This window comes from Neodiprion pinetum, chromosome 3 (assembly GCF_021155775.2).
Source record: "Neodiprion pinetum isolate iyNeoPine1 chromosome 3, iyNeoPine1.2, whole genome shotgun sequence".
In the NCBI taxonomy this organism is placed as follows: Eukaryota; Metazoa; Arthropoda; class Insecta; order Hymenoptera; family Diprionidae; genus Neodiprion; species Neodiprion pinetum.
Window position 1 is genome coordinate 42,485,135 of NC_060234.1, and position 12,073 is coordinate 42,497,207.

The window sequence follows — 12,073 nt, forward strand, 5'->3', positions numbered from 1 at the left end:
TTCCCCGGTCGTCGATTCTCTGTTCTCGTCTTCGCCGTCGAGTTCGCGTTACTCGAGTTCGAAACCGGACGAGCGAAGTACACGCGTTCAAAGATTGATGACGCGGCTTTTTCCTCCAGGACGATTTTTCACCCCAAGATTCTTCCTTTTCATTTTTCACGTCTTCTCTCTCTCTTCATCCGGTTCGCGGGATTACAAAAGCCGTTCAAATTCACATCGATTTGAAAAACTTTTCCCGACCATATTGACGTTTCTCTCGCTACTTCCTATTATTTATTATTTTTTTCTTGTCGAACCTTCGAGCGTGCATCAGCACCGAGACCCTTAATGTCACACTCGCAAGCTATAGCTGCGTACACACTCTGTGCCTAATATAATATCCTAAAATTGTATTTAAAATGTGACATCGGTCTGACAAGCGAACAATAAAAGGTTTATAAATATGTAAAGTCGAAGATAAGGAAATCCACGGGGTGAAATCCCGCACCACCACCGCCACCCGCCTTTATTAAAAGACCATTTCAACGAGCCCCGATAATCAATAAATTCAACCCCGACTCCGCCCTTCTAACATCGCAAAGCGGCAGCTCGCAGTTGCACATACACCTTCTATTCCTGCACGCGGAAAATTCTACCAATTTCGACAAGCGCGCGGCGCATTGCCTTGGCCTTTGTTTATCCTTCGCGAAAGCTGAACTGCAGTCGATGGAATCGAGGAAATCGCGGGAATCGAGGGAATCGACTGCCTCGCCTCGGTTCTGCACCCTCGCGGTAACGCGAGCCTGGGACAACACCGGTCCATTAGTCAACCAGCTCGGTGTCAATACATGAATATGACAGGCCAGTCACTGAACCCAACCCTAGGTCTCACGATGTCGAGTAAATAGAGGAAACCGTCCGATCCTGCACGTGCTGGACTCACGAACGAGACACACGTCCTTGCAAGTCGCGTTCCTGCCCACAGGACTCGCTGACATTCGGACATTCGCCTAAGAATATCAGCAGCGCGGAGGAACCTTACCAAGATTCCTTCTCCCGTGCGCCAACAACCTTGTCCGCAGTCGGCGTCGTATCGTCTTCACAGTTGAATGATCGAGGTCCTGAACCGCGCGTGAATAACACGCGCATCAAGCACGAGACTCGGTGGAAGGTGAGACGTGGTGGGGTGGTCTCTGAGAATTTTGAAGACAGGAAAAGAAACCACCCTTGTTAGTAACGTCGTTAGTTTCGCGGGGTGAGGAGGGGCGGCGAGAGGAGGGGAGGAAGAGGCGGGTGACACGGTGTCTCTTACAAGACAGTCATTAGTCGAATGAGAGGAGATATTTTCAAGAGTGTGGGTAAATATCCGTGCGACTGGTTCATCAATCATCTGCAACTTCCAGACGACGTGGACACACATACAAGTAAAACCGGAAGATGCACATCTTTTTCTTTCTCCATGTGTGTGTCATTTGTACATTGTACAGGCACGTACTCGTATTAAGATACGTAGACGGACGACCAAACGAAAGGCGGGAACACATGAACGCCTGCTCCAGAGCACCAAGTTACTAATATCACCTTACGAAGGCTGCTCCTTAAAACGACGGGATCGGAACCTTCGATTCCACGTGTACGACACGCAGCTTTCATGGAAATTAGATCGCCGCTTGTATATCGTCAAACACGGGTGTATGCGTACGATTTTAATTAGTGATATATTTTGATGACGGTGCTTGTTTTCTCGGTTGCCTTGGTATGGTATTAACCTCAAATTCCATCAATTCAAGTGTCCAACTCTGAGACGTACCTCAACATTGACTAGTGGCAGGAACTCCATGGGATTGTCCACAGCAAATCCAAAGTCTGGGGTATGGAACGAGTTTCACAGTCTCTGTAACCTCTTCAGGAGTCAAACATGAGGGATGGAATGGCTGAGAGAGCAAGGAAGGGGGATATTAGCCTACTTAATAAGCTGCTTGGCATTTCGATAAAGGTTGAAAGTCGCTGGGGTGTACGCATGGGGCGAAAGGGGGATTTATTGTGTCTTGTGCTAGGTAAAGCCGCGTTTCGTCTTCCGTATACCGATGCAGAACAATATAAGGCGACCTTTATCACCCAGACGTACAAGCTTTTACTGCCAAGGGGTTCTCAGGCGACATCCAGCTGACAACGATTGCCTGTTCGGGGTATCGATCAGACTGTCCGTAGCGGAAATTGTCTGACATTACCTTCTGCATCTCCGGTGTGTGCAGCCGTGATGTGCATAGGAGTATCAGTGAGACGGTATTGATTGAAACTCGGCACATAACTGTGGATTACAAAAACGATCAGGGGGCGAAGGGGATTAACGTTCGATACGCGATGTTAATGAGGTTTACGACTCGAAGAACGGGTCGGAACGTATTCCATATACCGGTTTCCTCTCGTAATTGAGTAAATGTTTAAGGTCTAAAAGCGAGCGTAAAAATATACATCTTACGAAACGTATCCCGCGTATATACATATATGATAATACGGGTACGCGGAACTCGCGCAGGAAGGAATTAGTGTTTTCACGGTTTCGGTTATGCAGTCTCGCATACTTCCGCGTTTCTTTCTTCAATCTATATAAACGAAAAAGTTCGTTTACGTAGCGTTCTTACAGCTGGCAGTCAAATTATGACCTAAAGCAAGCCGAAAATTACACCCGAAGACGGATATTGACGGAGCACAACGCAGCCGCAAAAAAAAAAAAAAAAAAAAAAAAACAAGCGGAAAAAGGAGAGACAAACTTATGATTGGGGAATCAGAACTGGATACGATTGTCACCTTTCAACCATCAGACAGCACTGATATTTCTTCTCATCGGCAATATTACGGGTGATGGAAAAATCCGGCAGAACGAACGAGGCGACGTGAATCTTCGCAGGTGGCGGAAACGCAGAAAAACGGCTCTGCGATGAAGGTTAAGGCACGAAAAACGATGACTTGCGGTAGCGAACGAGCGGCGCTGACGTCTTGATTCGAAGCTTGGTTCTTACGTCGAAAATCCTTCAGGGGGGAAACCGGGGGGCGTGGCTGTGTTCTCGATGGGATTTGTTTAAGGCTGGTATAACCCCGCAAGAAAAGTAAACAATTTTTTGGCCATTTGACGTCAGGCGGGCCTCTTCGACCTCTTTAAACGGATTGGAAAATTTTTATCCGTGTCTGCAGACTCCTCGGCGACGACGCGACGTTGGTATTTATCATCTCGCACTGACTCAAAAGATAATATTAATATTATAAACCCGGCAACAACGTAGCTTCGATATCATAATAAATAGGCAAACTTTGAAACCGACCTCGGAGTTTCCCGCTCACCCGAGCAACGCCCTCCAGTCTCTCGCCACCTCTGGCCACGATCCAAAACCGGATGTTCTGGCCACCCGCCTCTGTCTATAAGGGAAAAAATTTCACTCCTACAAGTACTGAGGCCAGCTGCTGGTACGTGTATTGGGTGTAGGTGCCGTTTCACTCCTGGAACGAATCTTGGAAGTTATTGATAAGCGCCGAACCGACGCTCACAAATCCATCGACACCGTCCATGGCCATGATCTGGTAGACAGTATAACTTTGTATGGATTCTGCACGTTTTTGGAAAAATCGTAGTGCCTGATGAGCTGTCAGAGCTGCAGATGCAAAACGTCGGTACGTCGGAAGTCGTCGATTTTGAGACCCGCAGAGAACTGGTCGAGTGGCTAGAAGCCAGGAGATGCGACCGGGGTTGCGGAAAGAGATTTATACGACCCTCCCCCGAAGCGGGTTCGCTCGCGAATTAGCCAAGCTGTGACGCCAGGATCGAGTGTCGGAGTAATTGGGCCTCGGGGGACCTGCGGCGCCCGCTTTTCCCCTCGCCGTCAACCTGCGTCGCCATTTCCCGAACCTGGACGTGACGCGCACGCCGAGCATCATCGGGCCGTGATTATTAATCCCGCATAGAAAGAGTTCAGAAAATGTTACAAAATTTCGGAAACAGGCTAAGATGGAATCGTCTTGGGTCATCTTAGCGTCAGGACAGTTGAAAACTGCAGATGACTTCTTAGGTTAGAGGTTGCACCGTTTGTACCGTTGGCTGGCAAATTGATCCTGACAATATAGCCTGCCGCCAAGATCGATTCGTCTTCTAGCTGAAAATGGAAAGGTACAACTTGTTTGCACAGTGTTTTTCAAATACATCGAGTTCAATCGGAACAAATTTCAGTGCTCTAAATAATACAAGATTTAAAGTTTTGATCAAGAATGAATCTCAGTTGGCAAAGTTTGTTGGAATACAACAGAGGAAAGCGAGTACTTAGCTGCGCGTTGAACACAAAAAAACCCAGTTCTTCTGTCTTTTGAACACAAAAATTATTGTTTCAATTTCGGTCAAAGAACCGTCCGGCGTCCTTGGATTGACGCGGACGGAAAAAAAGGGAGGGGGATTAACTTCGGCTTTGTCGCCTTTTTCCCAGATATATAATACACGTTTTACGTGGTTAGGACCGGGCGGCGGAGCCCGACGATTACACTTTATCGATGTACAGAGTGTATTCCTCAATTTCCAATGAGTCGGAATAGGAAATGAACGCCGTTGAAGCATGTCGACAAAGGGGATGCCGATGTAACGCCGAGCATGCCGCGCGGCGCTTCGGCTTCGGCCGAGTATGAACCTCCTAATGTTCACACGCCACGGTCAGCGGCGTGACTTTGTTTCGCAGCCCAACGGAAGGGTTCAATGAATCAGAATACGGCACGTAGGTACCCACCTACGCCCGTTCGCCTATCCTGCAGCGGTCTGTCGTCGCCGCGCCTACCTTCGCACCTACAAAGCGAGCGTGTTTACAAAGGCCTTCTTCCGCGAATTTGCATTGGGAGGTGGGGGTGTCCAGTCCTCTCGCGCCTCCGAGCTTCGCCACCGTTTCGTGCCAGCCTGCCGACAGCTTACTTCAAAGCGTCGCGACGCCGCCCCCCCGTCTCCACCGCTGAGTCTTGTTACCTCGACGAAACCCTCTCTCGAAGGGTTGTCAACCCGGCACATCCGCCACCCTCTGGCTCTGTGCTCCACGATGAGCATCCTTTTTGCAGAAATGTCACTGCGATGTCTGGGATTGCGTATAATCGAGCTTCGGAAGAACGCATGACTGTAATGCTGCGAAGTCTGCAGTGGTGACTTTAACCGAGCTGATCGAGGGATCTGAAAACGGGAACTTGTCTCGGCACATGTTGCAACGGGAATGAAAATAAGCTCATTGGAACCGATCAGTTCGTTGATCGACCAGTAGTACACTGCCACATATCAGTTAAAGTTTCGTAATTCAATTAGTTCTTGCACATTTCAAAAGAAATACTAAAAATCTGCACGTCGTTCTTGGAATCTGATATTACGAAAGAGGAGAAAATCATTCGCTGCAAGCTTCAGGAGGCGTCCAATCTTGGAACCCTATAAAACGTTTTCTTAGCTCAAAAGTCCAATGCAATTGAAGAATTCGCGGTTTTAAATGACAGATTTTCAACTATATTTTGCAAAGAAAAATTAATAAGACTAATGTATCGTGTGAGCTATCATCTCCATGGTCACTGTGAGTAAAATAAAATGAGGGCTACGTTTGTAGATGAACGAAGTATTCGAAAATAAATTATCGATTTCCGGCGAATCATTATTATCCAGGCTATCATTTTCAAGCTGAAATTTCACCTTTTCTCGCTTTATCGATGGCTGCATTTTCCCTGTATTCAAAAAACGACGCGTCCAACTGTAAACACTTTGCTGCGTCTCGTACATTCCGGTCTGTTCAATACGAAAGTGTTGGTTCAAAGTTCACTGAATTTTTTTTCCAATGCTGTTGTTCAAACAAAACGTAGACGGCAATTTTTTCGAGTTTGCGGAACGTTCCACATTCTCAGTTGTAACTTTATCAGTTTTTGGAATTTGGGGCTTGTCAAGCGATTAAAATGAAGCTGAAGGATCGCACTACGATAATATACAAATAATAATAATAATAATAATAATAATAATAATAATAAGGAAACGATCGTGCAAAGTCGAGCAAGTATGCTAACGGGAGTGAGTTGGAAACACTGTACCAGCATTCCGGCACCCTGGAAAATAAATTGCCGTCGGGTGTTCATGTTTCTTATGGTGTTGATCGGCCGCATCGTTTCGACGCATATCCGATGGCAACGACAAGGAGCGAAAGTACAAAGCAAGGGAAGCTGACACGGCCGGGGTCAACGGTGACGGTGCAGGCGATGGCGTTGCGGTCACTTTGCGAACTAAGCTGGCTTTGCTCTCGGTGTTTAATTAAGTTCAGGGATGTTACGGGTGTCGCTGAGCACTCGCCCCTCGACTGGACGCCCCGCGCCTTTGCGGTCACCTAGGCATCGTCTGCAGGAGGAACGCTAGCTGCAAGGCGCGAATAAAAACAGGGATCGAACATTCCCTTGCGGAGAAAAGCTCCGGATGCGAGCTTTTCAACGCTCGATTTTCCCGCTCACAAAGGCTTCGCCCGCCGGAGCTTACAGGCGTTGTTCTCCGGGCGACGTGCTTGCAGGCATCACGGCTTGACGGATCATCGACTCACAATCGGGCAGCCGGTGTATCGCATGCACTTATAGATTTACCTGCGTACGCATGCCTACTTCTCTTGTCTGATGACGCCCCTCTTTACATCCTTACGTAAAAATAGAACGTACGTCGACGCGTAATACAGAGCCGCGAATTACCCACGCTTCGACCGGCTCTCCATTCGCCGACGGTAATCAGTGGTCAACCGAGAAAACGAACTCTGCACGATCCGGCTTAAGGCTGCGCTCGGGACTCTCGCCTTACCTTTGCAGCATTACGAATCCCGATTCAGAGGTTTTCAGACCAACTAACAAAGAAGGTATTCAAGGTTGATCTCTCCGATTTGATTTCTTTTGCAATATGTTATAGTAGTATCCATCATTAAACACTTTAAGGGGGTGCGAACCACCCTCCAAAGTAAAGCGTATCAACGGGGGATTTGGCAGTTTCACCCACAAGAACGTAATATGTTTTAACCAGTCCAACTGGAAAAGTTTTCTTATAATAAGAAATGAAAAATTTAATTTTCTCAATCAAAGAAAGGGAAAAGAAATTGCCAAATCGCCCTTTGACATGCCATACTTTGGAGGGTGGTTTCACCCTCTTCAAGTGTTTATTGGCAGATAAAAAAAAATGTATGTCACATAGTTTTCAGTCTACTATAACATATTACAAAACGAATCAAATCAGAGAGATCGACCTGGAATACCTTCCTTGTAAAAAAACCCAATGACTCTGCGTGCACGGAAATTGAAGCAATCATTCAAGCTGCTTGAACGAATTGTTATTGCTATACTGTTCCAAAATCATTGTTGGCCTTACGTCAACTGTCAGTCTCCAGCTCTTTAGCGAGGGTCCTGACAGCAGCTTTTTGATAAATGGCAGGTGCAGGTGTAAAAGTTGAGATTGCGAGGAATCGCGGCATCCGGAGATGCAGAGCAGAGAATTTGCGAGTGTGAGCCAGGGTACGGATAGGTTGCAGGCCGATGATAGGGAAGGTTTCCTGCGGATCGTTGCGCGCGCATATTCTGATATAATACTTCCGACGAACACGCGGTGGGGCGGGGGGTCGAACTCCGCACCCCGCTGAAAAATAAACCGTCATGTGAAACGTAGCGAAAAATGAAATTTCAAAGCTTATTCGCATGCAAGGTGAAATACGTGAAAAACGACGTCTAATCTCCCTTCATCCGCAGCCAGCCAGGCAAGAATCGGCGCGCATGATGAAAGAGAACTTGCTGCTGCAGGTATTACCAGTTTCTCTTAAATTGATACGAATTTCACGAGTGCGCCGGGAAACGAGCGAGAGATAAAGACAAAAGAGAATAAAGAAGGTATGTTCACCTCCGGCGAGAGTTCTTTTCTCGCGTGTAATATCGTCAGGCGATTCTTAACTTTGAAGGAAGGCTCGGTTCATCCCCCCCCTATTATAATCTTCAATTTTCTTACATGTGATTGTCTACGGCATGATCATGCAATAACACCCTTATTATACCCTCGCAGTTTGCAGATATACCTATGTTCTCATTTGCGCGTGCCATGTCGCGGCCTTAAGCGAATATTATATGAAATACTTGTAACCTAAACGTGTGTAGGTATAATAAATAAATACCTTCATCGCTGCTAGGGTGTGACTGTACGCGTATTTTCGTATATTACCGGGGAATATACACCTTCGTAGGAATGTAGTTTGGTAGCGATAAGCTAGTTACCCTCGCGTCACGCTTCAAAGCTCAAATATTTAGAATGCCCTAGGCAGCGTTGTTGCACAGCGAAAATATATCTATCCACACGATATGCTGTCCAACTGTAAGTGTATGTTTACACAAAGAAAGTACTCCGACGCAGTGGCAATTATACGTATTTCTGCATACGTACACATGTTTATGACGGATGTGCGAATTACTGTCATGCCATGGGATAATTCGTCTATAACCGAATGAGTAATAGCTACAAATCATATGGAGAATTGCACTGACTATTGACAGCTAAACCAGGTGGCGACATGCCCTGGCAAAGAGATCTGTTGTATGCTGTATAACAATGAGTGGTACATTAAGCGCAGTTGCGTTAGGTCCGCTCCATAAGTGCGAGCAAGGGAAAGTCTTAAGTGGACCAATTTTCGTCAAACCATTCGTGGTTCGTAAAACGAAATTATTTTCCTACCGCACGTATAATAACAGTGTCGAAATATGTGTGCAATGGAAAAAATTATCGATGGTGCGAGATTGCATAATCACGATCATCCGCGGCAGCTGTTTTGCTTCGATACGAATCATCGTCGTAGATATTCGAACGGTGTTCAGAGGATTCGGAGGTCGGATCCATGGTTCGTAGATAGATGGCTGGACGGAGGAAGGAAGGAAGGAAGGTATTTCCATGAAGAATTTTCCGTAGGAACAAGAATGGCGATTTCATTGTCAGACACACTATCCGCAAATTGGAATAAAAATACCTACTCCTTCCGACACTGTCTCGTGACGCGTATTTAACCACAAGGAACCTGCGGTAATGCTCAAGCCGCGAGACGCCTTCCGGATTTCGCCGGAGGCCTGAAATTGCCCGGAATTAGTACGGTGTAAATAGGTGAAATCACACAGACGGTATAATAAAGGCGGGGGTAGGTAACCGGTCATTAGCGACGTCGACGGTGTCAGTGCCGGCGGGTGGCACGACGGGTGGCGACCAACCGGCGAACCGCCGTCACGGCAGGGAATCACGCTAGCCGCCGGTTGTCATTACCATCACCTACGAGTTAGCCGCATCCCATCAAAAATAGACGCCGCACCGTCCATTAGCGGCGAACAGTCGCAGTCGAGGGCGCGTGCCTCGTCCTTTCCTTCGCGAAGATCTTTCGTCGGGGGGTAAGGCACGTCTGTTGAAACGCCCGGGTTCGGTGAATACGCGTAAAACATTGAGGTTCGTACCCACTTCCCCCGGACCGAGAAGCTCGAGCTGGCTTTCTATTATGCATGCCGCCCTTATTGGCAGTAAACGGGCTTACGCAACCCTCGCTGTCCCCTCCGCATCGACGAGCCTGCACGCCGCTAACCCCCGCAAATATCCTACGCCGCGTCAACCATTTCGCTCGAAATTACGACCGTAGACATATTTCTAATTATTACCATTGCCTCCGTGGCGGAGGATGGGCTCAAGTGCAGATGGAGCTGGTCGAATACCGTACCGTGGTACAACTGCTACATCTGCCATGAGGTTTAACGCCTCTTCCTCGGGGGCGAAGAATCGGATAAAACTGATTTCACAAACGAGGAGCTAACGGGACGTATACGTGGCGTGATCCCGGATCAGCATGAAAGCCCCTGCAGTGAACCGCGGACTGCCTAAATGCGTATAGAGAGCAATTTGGCTCGGCGATGATCGTCAACAGTCATCAGCAGTCATGAACGGTCATCAACGGCTCGTTCCGGATAACGGTTATGTCACGTATCGTGTTTGGGCTGTAATCGTTCGGCACCGATTGTCCAAATGATCGGTTTGGCGGACGAGTCCGAAGCTGGATTCGCGTTATGGCGCTTGACGAATTCGCCCGTCGATTAATTTCCACGCACCAGGCGACATATCCGAGAGTAATGCGACAGTCCTGCTGATCGACGACGCGGTGTTTCAGGATCGCTAGGATTTCGGCTGAGACGTCGAGACCTCTTGTCGGAATATCTTGCCCCGCGGAAAACATTTACGGCATTTCGGTGATTTCGAGGCGGGGCTGCAGCGGCTCAAGAAGAGGGGGGCGTAAGACGGTGAGCTAAGATGTTCGCGGTTTCTCCAAACCCGCCAAGCTGGGGTCCCTATCCGTAATTACGCCGACCGCAAGCGAGTCCACGGCACCGAGGTTACACAACCGAGGGTGGCCGGTATTACAAATACGTGCAGATGATGGATTTTTTCATTCGTCTCGACAGTTTTAACTTCAACGGTGAACGGATAGAAATTCATTCGGATGCTTGTATCTGCACCGATTCGGATTTGAAAAAGACTTGTCCGTGTGGTGCAAAGCCACTGCGCCCTGTCACCTTGGCGTGGATATTGAGGATTTACCGGGGGACTGTACCATCGGCAACTCCTACATGTATACTTTAGCGCGGGTTTAGTTTCGGGACTCCTCGTTCCGGAGAGGCATAATATTGAATTAGTAATACCTAAGGTCTTACGAAAGGGTCTTGTAAACTATAATTGCATTAATTGCGGTGATATTTTGGGCTCAGGTGGTGGGCGCCTCGTCCTGGCGCGGTTATGGCCGCCATTACCGTTCCGACTTCTCTCTGTCCCTCTCGTGCTCTCGCTCTCGATCAAATTATCCGGACGCCACGCCACCACCGCACTGTTTCTCTTATTAATTATTCAAAAATTTCAAAATTTACAACTACTTGAGAAGCTCTCTACCTCCCTCCCGCTCTCACTTTCGTTCTGCCACCCCTTGAATTAGGAGGTTGATACTTTCTTTTGCTGGGTTGCGGGGGAGGAGATGACGCGTAAAAATGAATGAATAAACAGCGTAATAAGGGCGCGAGGTGTTCGTCGGAGAAAGGGAAAGGCCATCTTCTTCGGTAAGTGCGGAGCGACAAATATCTCGCAATTTTGTAAACGGTCTCTCATCTTCACTCGCGTATTCAGAACGCGCGCCGCCCGCAAGTGTGCGTATCCTGCACGTTTTCTAACACACACGGTTTCTCCTCCTCCTCCAGGAATGTCAGGATCGATTATCGCCAGCCTTGCATATCGATACACTCCTCCCTGCCATACATCATGCCGAGCATACACAAGGGTATGCGGTTTGCCGCACACATACGCAGGCTGAGTACATATGTGCGCACGCACACTCGTTAATGCGCGGATAAATACGGGCGCGGATCCAGGGTCCTGTGTCCGTGTATCTGATGTTCTATCCGCACGTTGGCGATACGTGTAAATACACACATTGCAGAGCTTCCGGTGTGTGCCGCAAACTAATGACACCGCCAACCTCATGCTTCGAATATCATCGCCGCGATATTGCCCTCGTGAGATTAATGTTTTATTATAATGTCTATCGCTAGATCGCGTCGCAGGCTCGCTGTTCTATTATTATGGCTGACCGGAATAATTTTACGACTTGTGGATAATAATGAAAAGCGCCGCAGAGCCTCGATCCTGCGGTCAAGTACTGTGGGAACGCAACGAACGTCACGGAAAGTCGAAAAATCACCGAACCCCAACATTTCGTCGGTAATTGTCATGACGCTGGGTAGGCAAATGATTCCGCGATACACCGAAATGCCGTCGTATTTGACATCCAGAACCGGTATAGTCATGGTGCCAACATATATGTATGCGAAGTGTACCTGAAAGTGATGGAAAAAACATTTCCAAGAATAGATGCAAAACGTGAGTCTCCGATAATATGGCACTCAGCCGATTCGGTGTTCCTGCATATTGAACGAGTGTAGCGGCAAACGTGGATGTTCGTCTGCAGGATTTGCAACGAGGCAGAGGCACGGACCGCCGGCACTCGCCGATGAAGCCCTCCTGGAC

The 12,073-nt window shown here is 48.0% G+C and overlaps 1 protein-coding gene across 4 annotated transcripts in view; it reads left to right on the plus strand.

Moving 5' to 3' along the window:
• The window catches only part of dac (dachshund family transcription factor), a 184,290-nt gene that overhangs the window by 145,450 nt on the left and 26,767 nt on the right, over positions 1-12,073 (plus strand). The window lies entirely within an intron of this gene.